The sequence below is a fragment of the Echiichthys vipera genome (assembly GCF_963691815.1).
Source record: "Echiichthys vipera genome assembly, chromosome: 15".
NCBI classification, from domain to species: Eukaryota; Metazoa; Chordata; class Actinopteri; order Perciformes; family Trachinidae; genus Echiichthys; species Echiichthys vipera.
Genome location: NC_139840.1, coordinates 13,540,067 through 13,553,007, shown reverse-complemented (window position 1 = coordinate 13,553,007; position 12,941 = coordinate 13,540,067).

The window sequence follows — 12,941 nt, the reverse complement described above, 5'->3', positions numbered from 1 at the left end:
CTTATGATTTAAATTTATTAAGTTAAATGATTAAAGCAATACCCCCATCTGCAATTTCCTGTAGCTCCTTTCCTGTGAAATTCAATGCATCAACACAGCAATTTTAACAAGATTATATGAGACGCACTGTGTGTGAAGATGTTTGTCAGAAATATTTCTCTCTTAAAGGGGGTACATTATGCTTTATTTCATTTTTGCACACCTTGTGTCATGCATAAATATTAAGCTTTGAGTTAAAAAAAAATTCATGTTAATGAGCTTGGTCATTTAGGTTTTTATAAGCGGGTTGGCAGTCTTTTCACTCTGTCTCTCTTCTTTCACTCTCAGACTGCTCTTTGTTACTTGATAAAATAAACAAAAGCTTGCTCAACAGAAAGATTAAAAACTGATTGTAGGATAGTAATTTGTCATGTAACTAGTATAGCCATGTAAGGACAATACAGCTTAAGGGTAAACCCGGACACATGGACATTATGAATCAGGTAGTACTGCCTAGGTTTGCTTGTGGTCAGGGTATTATTTAAAAATAAAAAAACAAACATTAATACTCATTTCCCTTAAATATTTCTCATGGTTTATCTGCAATAAATGTTGTCCGATATGGTGTCTCTTTTTAGCTGGTGAACCCCTCATTCTTTATTACTAGAGGGCCCTGCAGTCAGAGGTGGAGACCACTGCTGTGTCTCTATAGCGTGACTGGGCAGAACACAGCTGTCAAGAGGTGTGGAAAGGCCTCTCTGCTGCTCTCAGCTGTGAAAACAGTTAACAAGAAGCCGCACACACACACACACACACACACACACACACACACACACACACACACACACACACACACACACACACACACACACACACACACACACACACACACACACACACACACACACACACACACACACACACACACACACACATACACACACATACACCTTGTGCCTTCTTATCTGTTGTATAAAGTCCCGATCATGTCATAGATTACATTATTCTCTAAAGTTCCTTGGAATTGTAAAAGAGAAATTACTGCCAATAAAAGTACAGTTTGATTTAGTATAGTGCATTCAGAGCTGACTATTGTTATCTGTTGGCCACTAAAGTTCCACGGTAGCTAATCTAATCCAGCATTAGGCATGATAAAAATGGGTATTAGCCGTAAAGCTGATCAGACTGCATCTGATACACTGTACTGTATAGCTGGGAAATATGGCCATAATCCTCTGTTCTTAATTCTTTCTAGATAACGATGTAGCATGTTTTCTGCTACTTTAATACATAAATAGTCTCTATGAAATAACCACATGGGACAGCCTATTTCTGTATACTTCTGCATGAATTAAATTCTTGCCAAATGAAGAGTAATGAGTATTTTCACATTTTCACACACGGTTTCAAGTGAAGTTAGAGACTACTGACTGTGTTTACATGCATGCACACAAATACAGAATAATCAGATTAGGACAATAGAATACAATTATTAAATCACACTGGAGTATTCCCTTAAGCAGAAATCTTGGGTGTAGGCATACAGGCACACGGCTTGGAAAACACTACTCACAATTTATTTTAATCAACATTTTGGTTTTGAAGTGGATCTGTACACATTATTCTTACCATTATTTTGCAGAGAGAAACCTGTCCTGAGCTGTATGCACTGTTGTATTCTGGGGTAATGGAGTTTAAATGTTGGAGATGCTTGGAACTGGAAGGTTGTCAGTTTGTTAATCAGACTGGACTGATTTTTGGAGAAATTTGAGTTTGCATGTAATCGTGTATCACGATATCTCAATAGATGAATTATTCACAACATGATTCCATTGAAAGATTGAAAGAAGAATAAATTATCACATTGATTTATCACCCATCCCTACTGTATTTCATTTGAATAATAAGGATCACATGTATTACATGACACAGCAGATCACAGGTAAGTTACATAAAATTAGTGGCAGTGCAGCTAAACTGGTAATAGTATTATACAAACAAAACAACAATTTTTAAGGTACACATTCAGTGCGTTTACATGCACCAGTAAAGTATTGCATACATGAGAGGGTTAGAAAGAGAAGAATGACGGTAGTAACTGTAGGTGGCGCTCCATCAATATACAACTGGTTGGAATACGCCTTGTGACCACAATAAAAACAACTTCGAAGTGGGGAGAGAATGGACAACTTTTTGAAAAAATTACTATAGATATGGGTCTTTTTGGAATTAGCATTACTTTCCATGGTGAAGTTCTCACTCAGTTTAAAGGTAAAGTTTTTGTTGTTGCTGTTTTTTCTTACATGGTTTTCAGCCCTGAGGCTTCCTCATCTATTCCAATTCCGGGTCAAAAACCACTGCTGCGGAGTGGGGAGGGGCAGTTATATCCTACAGAGCATGTGCCAACTCATGAGACCTTACCCCGGGTATGCTGTTTACATGCAAGAATACTCCGATTACTAAATGAGTTATCGAGGTCTGTTAACCGGGTTATGAGAACTCTAATTTTAACTGGGGTAAGGTGTTTACATGGTGTTTGAGAAACTGGGGTACTGCCTCAATCCTTTTTGTGATACAGGGTCATCTCTGGTCTATAAGTTAGTATGTGACACATTTTATATAATGTATATAGTCTATCTACTTGTAACCATTACATATCACTTTCTTTCACATTCATTCATGTAGGTAATAAAGGGTATATTATTTGATTCATTAATTCATTGTTCCAAAGAATGAAATTAATCCTTGACAGTATCAAATAAATACTGTTAAAGTTTAATCAAGGCAGGCAGACGGAAAGGAAAAAACAATCATATCACGTATCATTTACTTGACATCCTATCGCTGATGTTTATGAGTACAGTAAGAATCTCTGGAATAGACATGCTGTTGTCCTGCTCATCCAGCATCTTCACCCTCTTAAGGTTCAGGGGCAACAGAGTACATTAAATCCATTTTACCAACAGGATAGATTTGAGTTTCACTTTAAGTTTTCTTCTGAGTTTTAATCTATCTCTTTTTTTATATTTGTAAAAGGTAATATAGTCTCACAAAATCTCTGTCTGTTAATAGGTAAGATGGTGGGACATGGGTTCCTGTATCAGGAAAAGTTTGCATGTGAGCCTCAGGCAGGGCCAGACGCAAGTTTGTTTATGTCCTTAAGCCCACATTGCGTGCCAGACAGGAGTCACCCATGTCAACACCGATCCTATAGCGTAGAATTCCCTTCCATATAGACATTAGTCATTACTGTTTACTATACTTTGTGTCTTACTCATCAGTTAGCTTATTAAGTAAGCTTAAACATCCCCACAAAAATAACACTGAGGAATTTAAGGGCTGTTTGTAAATGTATGCCTCGCTGCTTTTCCTCAGATTGTTTAGATATGGGCCTCACCCCAACTGACAGCTTCCATTCAAGTAATGCTGCTTTTATTGTGGAAGTATTTTGCTGTCACCACTGAATACATTTCTTTGCTTAGGTACTAGACAGGCATGTTTCAGGTGTCCTTGAAATCCTGGAAAGTGTTTGGAAATAGTCAAAAATAGACATAGAAAGTGCATAAATAGAAACGGAACGTAAAATATCAAGATATCAGTCTCTATCGCTCAATTTACACAATACATTGTTTTGCTGTGCTGTGTTAGAGAAAGTAAGAGACAATGTAGTCTGCCTCATCGTGATGCAACACAGAGATTTTCATACATTCAAGCCTCTCTTTCTCTGTTAGCTTCTGTGAAGCCTGCAAATTCACATTTTAAACATGCTGAGTGTTATAACAGTAATTAACCTTGATCTGTGTCTCAAACTATGTTGTGTAAGGTCCTTGAATTTGAGGAAACGAGTCATTGAAAGTCTTGGAAGTTGATGTTTAAGGTTTTAAGAACCCCCTTTTTAGTTTTGTTAGCTGACACGCAAAACTTCATGCGAGATGTTTAAAATGTGCATACATCTAATTTTACTTTACATTTATTTCACCTTTTTCTGAAGTTGTAGCCTACATAAAGATAAAACTAGTAATGATGATACACCAAAAATAGCTTTTCATGCTTCAAAGGTGTGTTTCATGCTTTTGCCAAAATCATAATGAGAAGGTTTTCACAACTGCAGTTAACGTAACATCTTTTCCATTTAACTAAGAGCAGTTGCTTAGCAGCATGTGTTTAACTGTGTATGTTTTCAACCATGGTAATGGAACAGTAATAAAACATAACAGCGCTCATGCACAGCAGTGATTAAAGTTTCCAAAGAGGGGTTATTACATAGATAGTGATGCTGTACAATTACAAACATAATATTTATGAGGAGAACAAAACCTGACCTGATTTATACTGTAAAGGCCTACTATTCAAAGTCTAAAAGTATATTGTGCAAATCTGTATGGTATAAAATACTAGTTATTGAATAACTTATTTACCTGTAGCACTGAACCACAATGTTTCTGAGATTTTTAAAGAAGTATTCCAGTGTGGCCATCATTTCTATCAGACACTTTCACACTCATCAAAGTACTTGTTGAGATCTGTAACAGTGCCATTACTAAAATTGCATCCAATGGGGCAATAAACTCGATGAGTCAGACTATCTTAACCACTTTACTTGGAAGTAAAACTGAAAGTGAATGCATCCAAAATGCCAGTAACATCTCTCACTGCACGATGAATTTCATGTGAAGACACAATCACCATATTGGTCAAATTTGAACCAGGAATTTGATCTATAAACTGTGATAGACACTTTAGGTAACAATTTTGCTGTTAGCCTTCCTTTCTTTTTTCAGCAATATTGACAGGTTCCCACTCTTTATCTTAATAACGTAGATTCATAAAATCACAGCATAAAATGATTCACTCAAGTTAAAACATCTTTCAAGTTGAAGATGTTTCAATGTGAGTGAATAATTTGGTCACGTCTTTATGTTAATTTGAGCCGCCCCGGGCAAATTTTGTGCTCAGTCTTTCCATTGACGTACATGCAATCACACCCTCTCTGAAATTTGCTCCGTATTGTGTCTCTCAGACACTTTGAGTTCTGTCATCTGTCGCTTTTATTTGAAGTATGTCGAAAGGGATCCTTTTATGGCCATTATGAAGAGGAGGAACAATTACAGCAATCAAAACCAGTTGCAATGTTCATAAGGGCACCTGGTTATTGCTTTATTTATTATATTGTGAACCTATCCTTTAACCAAACAGTTTACTCTTTTTAAAGGAAGATGGCACCACCCTTGTTTGTTTCTTGGGAACAAGAAGAGAATCTGTTAAGATATTTGATGCTTATTTTCTAGTTAAGCTGCCACTAAAGAACAACAATGTGCTGACAGACAATACTACCTTTTGTTATGTGATAGCAGCTAAAAACAGCTTCTATTCAAAACCATTCATCTTCACCGCTCTTAGTATTCCACCCTTATTGTTCTGTTCTTCTCTTCTTATACCACAAAACAACACCCTTCCCCATTATATCTGAATGGCTTGCTTATACTAAGGGAAGCCACTGAGGATTTACAAAAATGTTTTTCTAGAGTTGACCTTATGTGTCATGATGAGTCATACTGTGTTTACTGCATTGTAAATGGACATTACAACCTCCTACACTCAGGGAGTGCTTGTTGGTTTTTCCCATTGTAATCATTATCCTTTATTCTGTGCACTGAATTCAGTGTGGTGCCAAAGCGTTATAGTCTTTGCATGAAAGGCTTTCAGGGTTTCTTTATTAATACCCAAGCAAGGGCTATAAATCAACAAACATACCTGTCATACTTATCATACTTATATAAAACTTAAATTAAATTTGAGATGTTTTGCAGGATGCTTTAAGAAAAAATATCCTTAAAGGCAGGCACACACCAGGCCGACATTCAGCCAACGGTCGTCTGTTTTTCGTCCGATTCAACATGTTGTATCGGCAATGGAGCTGGCGGTGAGAGTAATCGTCCGATTGGCAATTCGGTTAGTGCACTAGAAGAGGAACAGAAGTGATGAAAGTAAACACATTGCTAAATCAAGAGGCTGTGAGATTGAAAACAAACTTGCTATATATGGTAAGATTATTTTTTAACCATAGAGCTCCTTAGCAGACAGGTTTGTAATTGTGTTTGTGTTACTGTTACTGCTACTGTTAATAATAATTTTTTCTATCAACAACCAGTTGTGTTGTTAATGTGCTAACTGGCTAACTAGCGTCTTGAGCTGTTTTAGAATGACCAATACAGATTACTGCTGTCTGCTGATATTGAGTGTTCATTTCTTTTCTCTCACGCAGGCGCAGAACCTATGTGCTAGTTGGCCGTCGGCTGTAGTCTTTGCAATGTATTTGAGTTACATTTTTTGGCCGAGTCATATAGGCTACGTGATGTGAGGCAACAGTCGGCCTTCGTAACCACTAGTTCTTTGATGTCGGGTTGGTGTGTCTGGTCCTTTAGAGCCTGAGGTTTTTCACTCAACATTACTTTAGTTATATGGTTTGCACCTGTGCTGTGAGGAATTTCAGCTAGTCCGAAAGTCTTATTTTCTAGTTCTCTTGAAACTTGATAGACTGTGTTAATTGTTGGCTCTCTCAAGTGTTTGAGAGACAACATTTTTGTACTGGCGAGGATATTTGTTACTTATATCTTGTCTAGATGCCCTGCATTATAATTTCCTGCTGTTTTCATTTAGAAATTTACAAATTGTTCAAACCTGTCTAGAGGAATTAATGAATTTTAAAAAAGATAGTAGAGGGTGTTCAACTTCGAAAGCAGACAAAATGCCAGTCTCCCATGTCTACAATGGCATTGTGTTATGGCCCTTTCCCCGACTATTTCTGTGCCCTTTTACCTCATGGTTTGTTGTTTTGTTGGTAGTGGTTGTTTGATGCTGAATGTGGATCGTATTACAAAGGCTTTGTTTTGATCTTGCTCCATAGCATGGCGGGCTGGGAATGACGAGAGGTCAATGGACGGGAAATGCTTTCATCGTGCCTGACTCTTTGACTCCGGCCCTCCATTGTGTTTATGGACCAAGTTCATGCTTTTTGATAGGTTTCCCAGATCATAATAGGTGCCAAGCAACACATGACGTAGGGGTCATCTTTACTTGCGGTTCATTGAAGTAAGTTACAGGTGTATTGATGAATGTGATGACACAAAACTTGAATGTTAAGGGCAGGTAATAACAGGTATTAATCAGAGGACATGGACAAACCACAAATGTAACCTATTTATATAAATGTTTGAAATATTTAAGCAAGATGCAAAGATATTGCAAATAAATGATCCATCACAAAAGTGTGATTTCCTTTTTTCTCCCCCTGGTCTGTTCTTCCTCTCTCATGTCACATTCTGGGTCAAAGGTAAGAGACAGACCGCAGACCCCCAAAGGACGGACGTCCCCATCCTTCAAAGAGACTGAAATAGAAATTACAATTCACTTAACCTCTCCTTCAACCTCATCATAACCCACCTTCCCTCGTCAGACCTGACAAACACTGGGTGTAGTAAAGAAAACATCCTTTCACAAGTTGTCCCACTGCCAGTTTCCTGAGAAAGGTGTAAGCCTACCCTGTGTCTTGCAGAGTATGTCAGAAACCTGAACTTCCCTGTTTAGCAACAACAGCTGGTGAGTCATGGCAATGGGCTGTGAGATTCTCCCTGAAGATTACACATTGAGAGTAAGTTTGGTCTATAAAATGCAGTTTAACAAACAAAAGTGTTTCTCAGCTTTTTATAGCATATAGTCGATAAAAGAGATTTACTTTTTATCTTAACTCCCTTAACTATTGTTATACAGAACAAGAGTTTACTGTAGCTAAGGTAACTGTATAGCCCATTATGCACTTTTAGGATAATCCAGGAGCTAGAAACTTGGTGACATACTGTAGCGTGATTACTTGCAGGACTATTTGGTGAGCTACTATAGCAGGCGAACTGTGTAACAAGGCCTTTAAAGTACTGGATTGGACTCTAAGGGCTGAATGAAGGCCTTAGTAGCCTACTTTTAAGAATATTATGTACTTTAAACACTCTTAATATGGGACCAGTGGTGTTGAGAAACCTTGGCGCACAGGAAATCGCACAAGGTCAGAAAGACTTGACATTTCTTTTTACACTGTTCGGATTCCAGCTCAATTTAATTCAAATCAAAACACTTCTTCATCTGGCTCAAGCCTGACTTTACCCTTGTGAATCTTGCATAGACTTGGCTCATTTTCAATCGGTCATGTTCACCAGTCATAATCAGGCATGTTTATATAGACAACTTGATTTATTCTTCCTTATCAGATGTCACTGATCAGATAGATGAGGAATGATTTATGCAATAGGGTGGAGCAGAGTCTCTCACGCACCTTTATGGCATAGGCTGATTGTTCTTGCAAGACTCTTTGAAAGCCATGCCCAGACGACCTGGCAGCTTGACCTTAGCCTTTTGATGCAACTGCTAGTCAACTGCAGGAAACAAAAACATGTGAGACGTTGCCATGGCCTCAGGTATAACTCATAAAATTGATGGGATTATTAATTAGCAGTCATAACTACTATGTCGAAACTAGCTTTTAAAAGGCAGCAATCACTACTGATGACTTCAAACACTGGTCATGCGGTTTAACTCTCACTGAATCTAGGAAGATAGGCTACAAGGAAAGAGGTCATATTTCAAGCACAGTTTACATTCTCCTCATTGTAGACATACCACACACCAAGACACATACTTGCTTCATTGGCGAGTGGAAGAATTCATTCCTTGGTAAGCAGAGGCATGGTTCTTACAGATGAATCCTGTACTGCTCTCGAATAATCATTAGTTTTATGGCTTATTCCTCGGTTGTTTAAAATTGTTATTGTGTTGAATGTTTATCATGATTTACGTTTTAAATTTAACATTCATACTTTAGATTGAACGACTTTGAACTTTATGTGTTGGATTAAAACCCTTAATTTCCACATAGAGAGGATTTATTTAAGGGCACTCTTTGGTAAGAGTTAGGTAATAATTATGAATGTTGCTCAACATGAGTTACATGTCAGATCTTATGACACAAGTCATGCTTCAAATGGGTGGACTACTGACATTCTTTTAAATGGCATCCCTGTTGACGTCTGGCATGACAACCAAACATGATTTCCGAAGATTATGACAAAGATAAAGAAGATGCGGAACAGTTCTTTTGCTGACTAACTGACACTTGTCTTTAAAAGCTGGTCTAATTATTGCTAAAATACTACTCATGGTACACTTGCAACTCTAATAAACTGAAACATGACCACTTCTCTCCTTCTCCCTACCTGTCTCTTTCCAGTTCATATTTATACTTGATTGTGAATGATAACACTATTGCCAATACTTGTTGTGTGACCTTTTGTCTCATATTGACTTTTGAGCAAGACTTTTGTGTCCACTAACAACTCAGGGCTGTTCTTGGAGGGAATCATTCTTTCTCTAAGTCTTCACATTGAATCACATCTGTTTTCTTAAGGCAAATGTGGACTTACAGAGGTTAAACTTTATAACATTTTTATATAATTGATTTTCTTATCGTATTCCTTCTTTAAATTGCAATCTTCTATAATAAACTCAAGTATGTGAAGACTCACAAGTAGCACAGACCTTTTTTACAGATGGCATTTAGACACACAAAACACAGATATAAACAACAACAAAGTTTTAGTTTTAGGTTCACCTTATATGTTGAACCTAACATGTTGATCATTTTGGAACAGAAAAGTCTACAACCATTCTAACGTAAGCTAATTAGTGCAAAAATACAGTACAACTGAGGCTTTTGGGAATGTCATAGGTTTGCAGGTATTTTGGTTGTAGACCAAAGTATGTGTATGTGGCGACATAAATGTCATAAATTAATTTAAAGGCAATCACTCTAGTTGTTGCTTAGACATTTCACTCACAAAATCAATGTCAACCTAATGGTGGCGCTTGAGGATTCATTGTTTTGTAACCATGAATATTTGCACCAAATTTTGTGCCAGTCTATAATAAATGTTGAGATATTTCACTGACTAATGAACTTTTACCTGCTGGTGGTGCTACACGATTGGTCATTGGGATTAATCATAAGGCACTAGTAGGCTCGTAGGCTAATATCTGTACAGAAATGTATGGCAAACCATCTAGGAGCTGTCCAGATATTTTATTTAAAAAAACAACAATATTAACCTTGCAGTGATATGAAAAATTGAGGGATAACCACAAAGTCTGTAGGATTCATCTTCTGGGGACCATAAATACAATATGCATAGGAACCCATTTATGTTGTTGAAGTATTTCAGTCAGTGCTGGACCAACCAGTATCGCCATAGAGCCATGCCACCGAGAAAATGGTGGCTGGTATTGCAGCTTGAGTCTGAGAGACTGGGCCTGGTTTTGAGCTAACACTGAACAGACCACAACCTGATGTAGCTTTGCGGTGGGGCTGAAGGAACAGAGATCTGTTGACTTCAGCCAAGGTTGTTAACCATCTTGGGGTGGCAGGTAGGAGCAGGCTAATTCACCTTCAAGAGAGTTTGTGTGTATCCAAACTGTCATAAAAGATCCATTACTGCTGTCAGCATGTGCGCAATCACACTCTCATAGATTCAGTACGAGGAGTCGTTGCACATACCGATGGCAATGCGCTCCCATACAGTACTTCATACGCACACTCCTCAAACGTTCTGTAAACATTCCCCATTGACAGACATTACAAGTAAACTCACACCAGGCTTGAGGCATTGTGCTGAGCTGTGGTCCAGCTGAGAGAACAGATCCAGAACAATCTGGAAGCGTGTGGCTTAGAAATAAATATCATTAAATTCAGCTGTCAGATTGCATTTGGCTCTGCTAAGCGTGCCGCCATCTATAAGGGCTTGGCTGTCCTCCATGCATGCGCTGATTTCTCTCTTTCCACCCTCTTAAACACACATATACACACATGCTAAAACCACCACTCACAAAGAAATGGACACAAGCACATGCACGCACGCGCACACACAGACCACCTGGGAGATCTGTTTATGGTATTCGGCAGCGACCACACGAGAAACAGACATAGCTTTCATTTCGCTTTAAGCACAAAAGATCTAAATAGCCTCATTCATGTACATCCAGAATGTAGTTTTGTCATTATGGAACATGGATTACAAAATCCTGCTGTGATCACAGACAAAGACCTGCTGTTATAAACAACGCATACTGGAGTGGAGTAAATATTTTCAACATCTACCTTGCCTTGTGGTGTTTTTTATAGAGATGAGGAAATCAAATTAGGAAAGACAACCCTGGCAACAAAAGCAACAAATATATAATGTGGCAACCAAACACTAAAAATAAATGAGAAGATAAAGATTATGATTACCCTGGATCCATAGTACATTAAATCTTCTTGACAAGGTTGTATTTGCCCTCTGATTGACTTCTATCTGCGTAGGTGTAAATAAGGTGTGTGCTGGTGAACCTGTGTTGGTTTCGTGCAAAGCCAACATTTTACAGGCACTCACCTAAAGGGAGTTCCTCCTTTGCACGCACGGCCCTTTGTTGTCTACACAGTGAGCATTTTTTTCCCCGTCTTCCTTTCTCTCATTTGAAAATAACCCAAACAGGTCCTGTAGACGTAGTAACAGTGATATTATCTAAGCATACTTCACCTGAAGGGGATCCCATCACAGAGACTTTTTTTCCCCTGCCTGCACGGATGTTGCCTGGAGGCCTGAATGCAGGCAAAACAAGCTGAGCACAATTGGGGCAGGCTAAGCCCTGCTAAAAGCTTTTAAATAATTTTTTGTAACAGGTTGTCATTAAAACTAATTTTTCCTGGTTAATACACGCAAAGTGTATTTTAGTTTGTACACATTAAATGATTAGCACATGTTTTATAAATATCAAAATCCAAGTTTTGTGTCACTTTAAGCTTGAGATGTTGTTACACTGAGACTACTCAACTCCTTCTGTAAAACTTGAAAAACATACTTCAAATACAGTATGATTAAAATGTTGACAGTATCAGAACTACCATCAAGATCCCACATGTTGATTTAAATATTTAGGCACAGGGCAGCAGAGCATGCCCTCACGCAACTGTTATCCTTGCAGATAAAGCTTGTAGATTTCTGGTCAGAATATAAGCATACAGACTTGCTTGTAACAAGGGTAAAAAATTGCGGTAGTAAAGCTGTGATACACAGATGTAACATTTAAAACCTGACATTATTTTTGTTATTACTATCCAGAGATGATGGATTTTTTATCATTATATCGTCTTTTTCTCCTCATTAATTGCCATAGAACCATGTGCAACCCCTCTAAATAGCATGCCTTGTTTTTCTGGGTATCTAAAAAAAAAAGTGGAAGATGCAAGAAATCCAGGAAGAAAATGTTTTAACATTTGGGATTACAAAACTGTCTAAACTAGGACAAATGTATAGATTATGTTATGTTCTACATTGAAGTAATGAGTTCCCTGATAAAAGTCATTAACTCTGCAGGTATTTTTTGCCAATCATTATGAAGTTTGTCAAAATGTTTCTTGCTTTACATTTGTAAAGCTGTTGTCAGTTTAAATGGTTCAGCTTCATCCTGGTTCCCAGGAAGTGCTGACATGGCAGCATCAAGGTTTCATCCATTAACATACAAACAAGGGAGAACAAACAGATGAGCGAGAACTTCCGTTGATGTCTTTAATAATAGGGTGTGGAGAAAATGAATGAATGTCATGGAAATGCAATTTAATTTGGATAAACATAGTCATAAATATTTGATTTCCTCTTTCAGTTTACACAAGGCGCTGACTCAGTGTAAAGATCCGCCCTGCTACCTTGATAATTTAATTCCACACTTAAGCACTTGTGCTTTGATCGCTGTGGTCGCATATGGCTTTAGCTTCCTCTGTGAACCTGTTTATTTCATGTGATTGAATTTGACAAAATTTAACCAGTGCCATGGCAACATAAGTTATGTGCACCATAGATGTGCACAAGAAGAAAAGAGAGAGC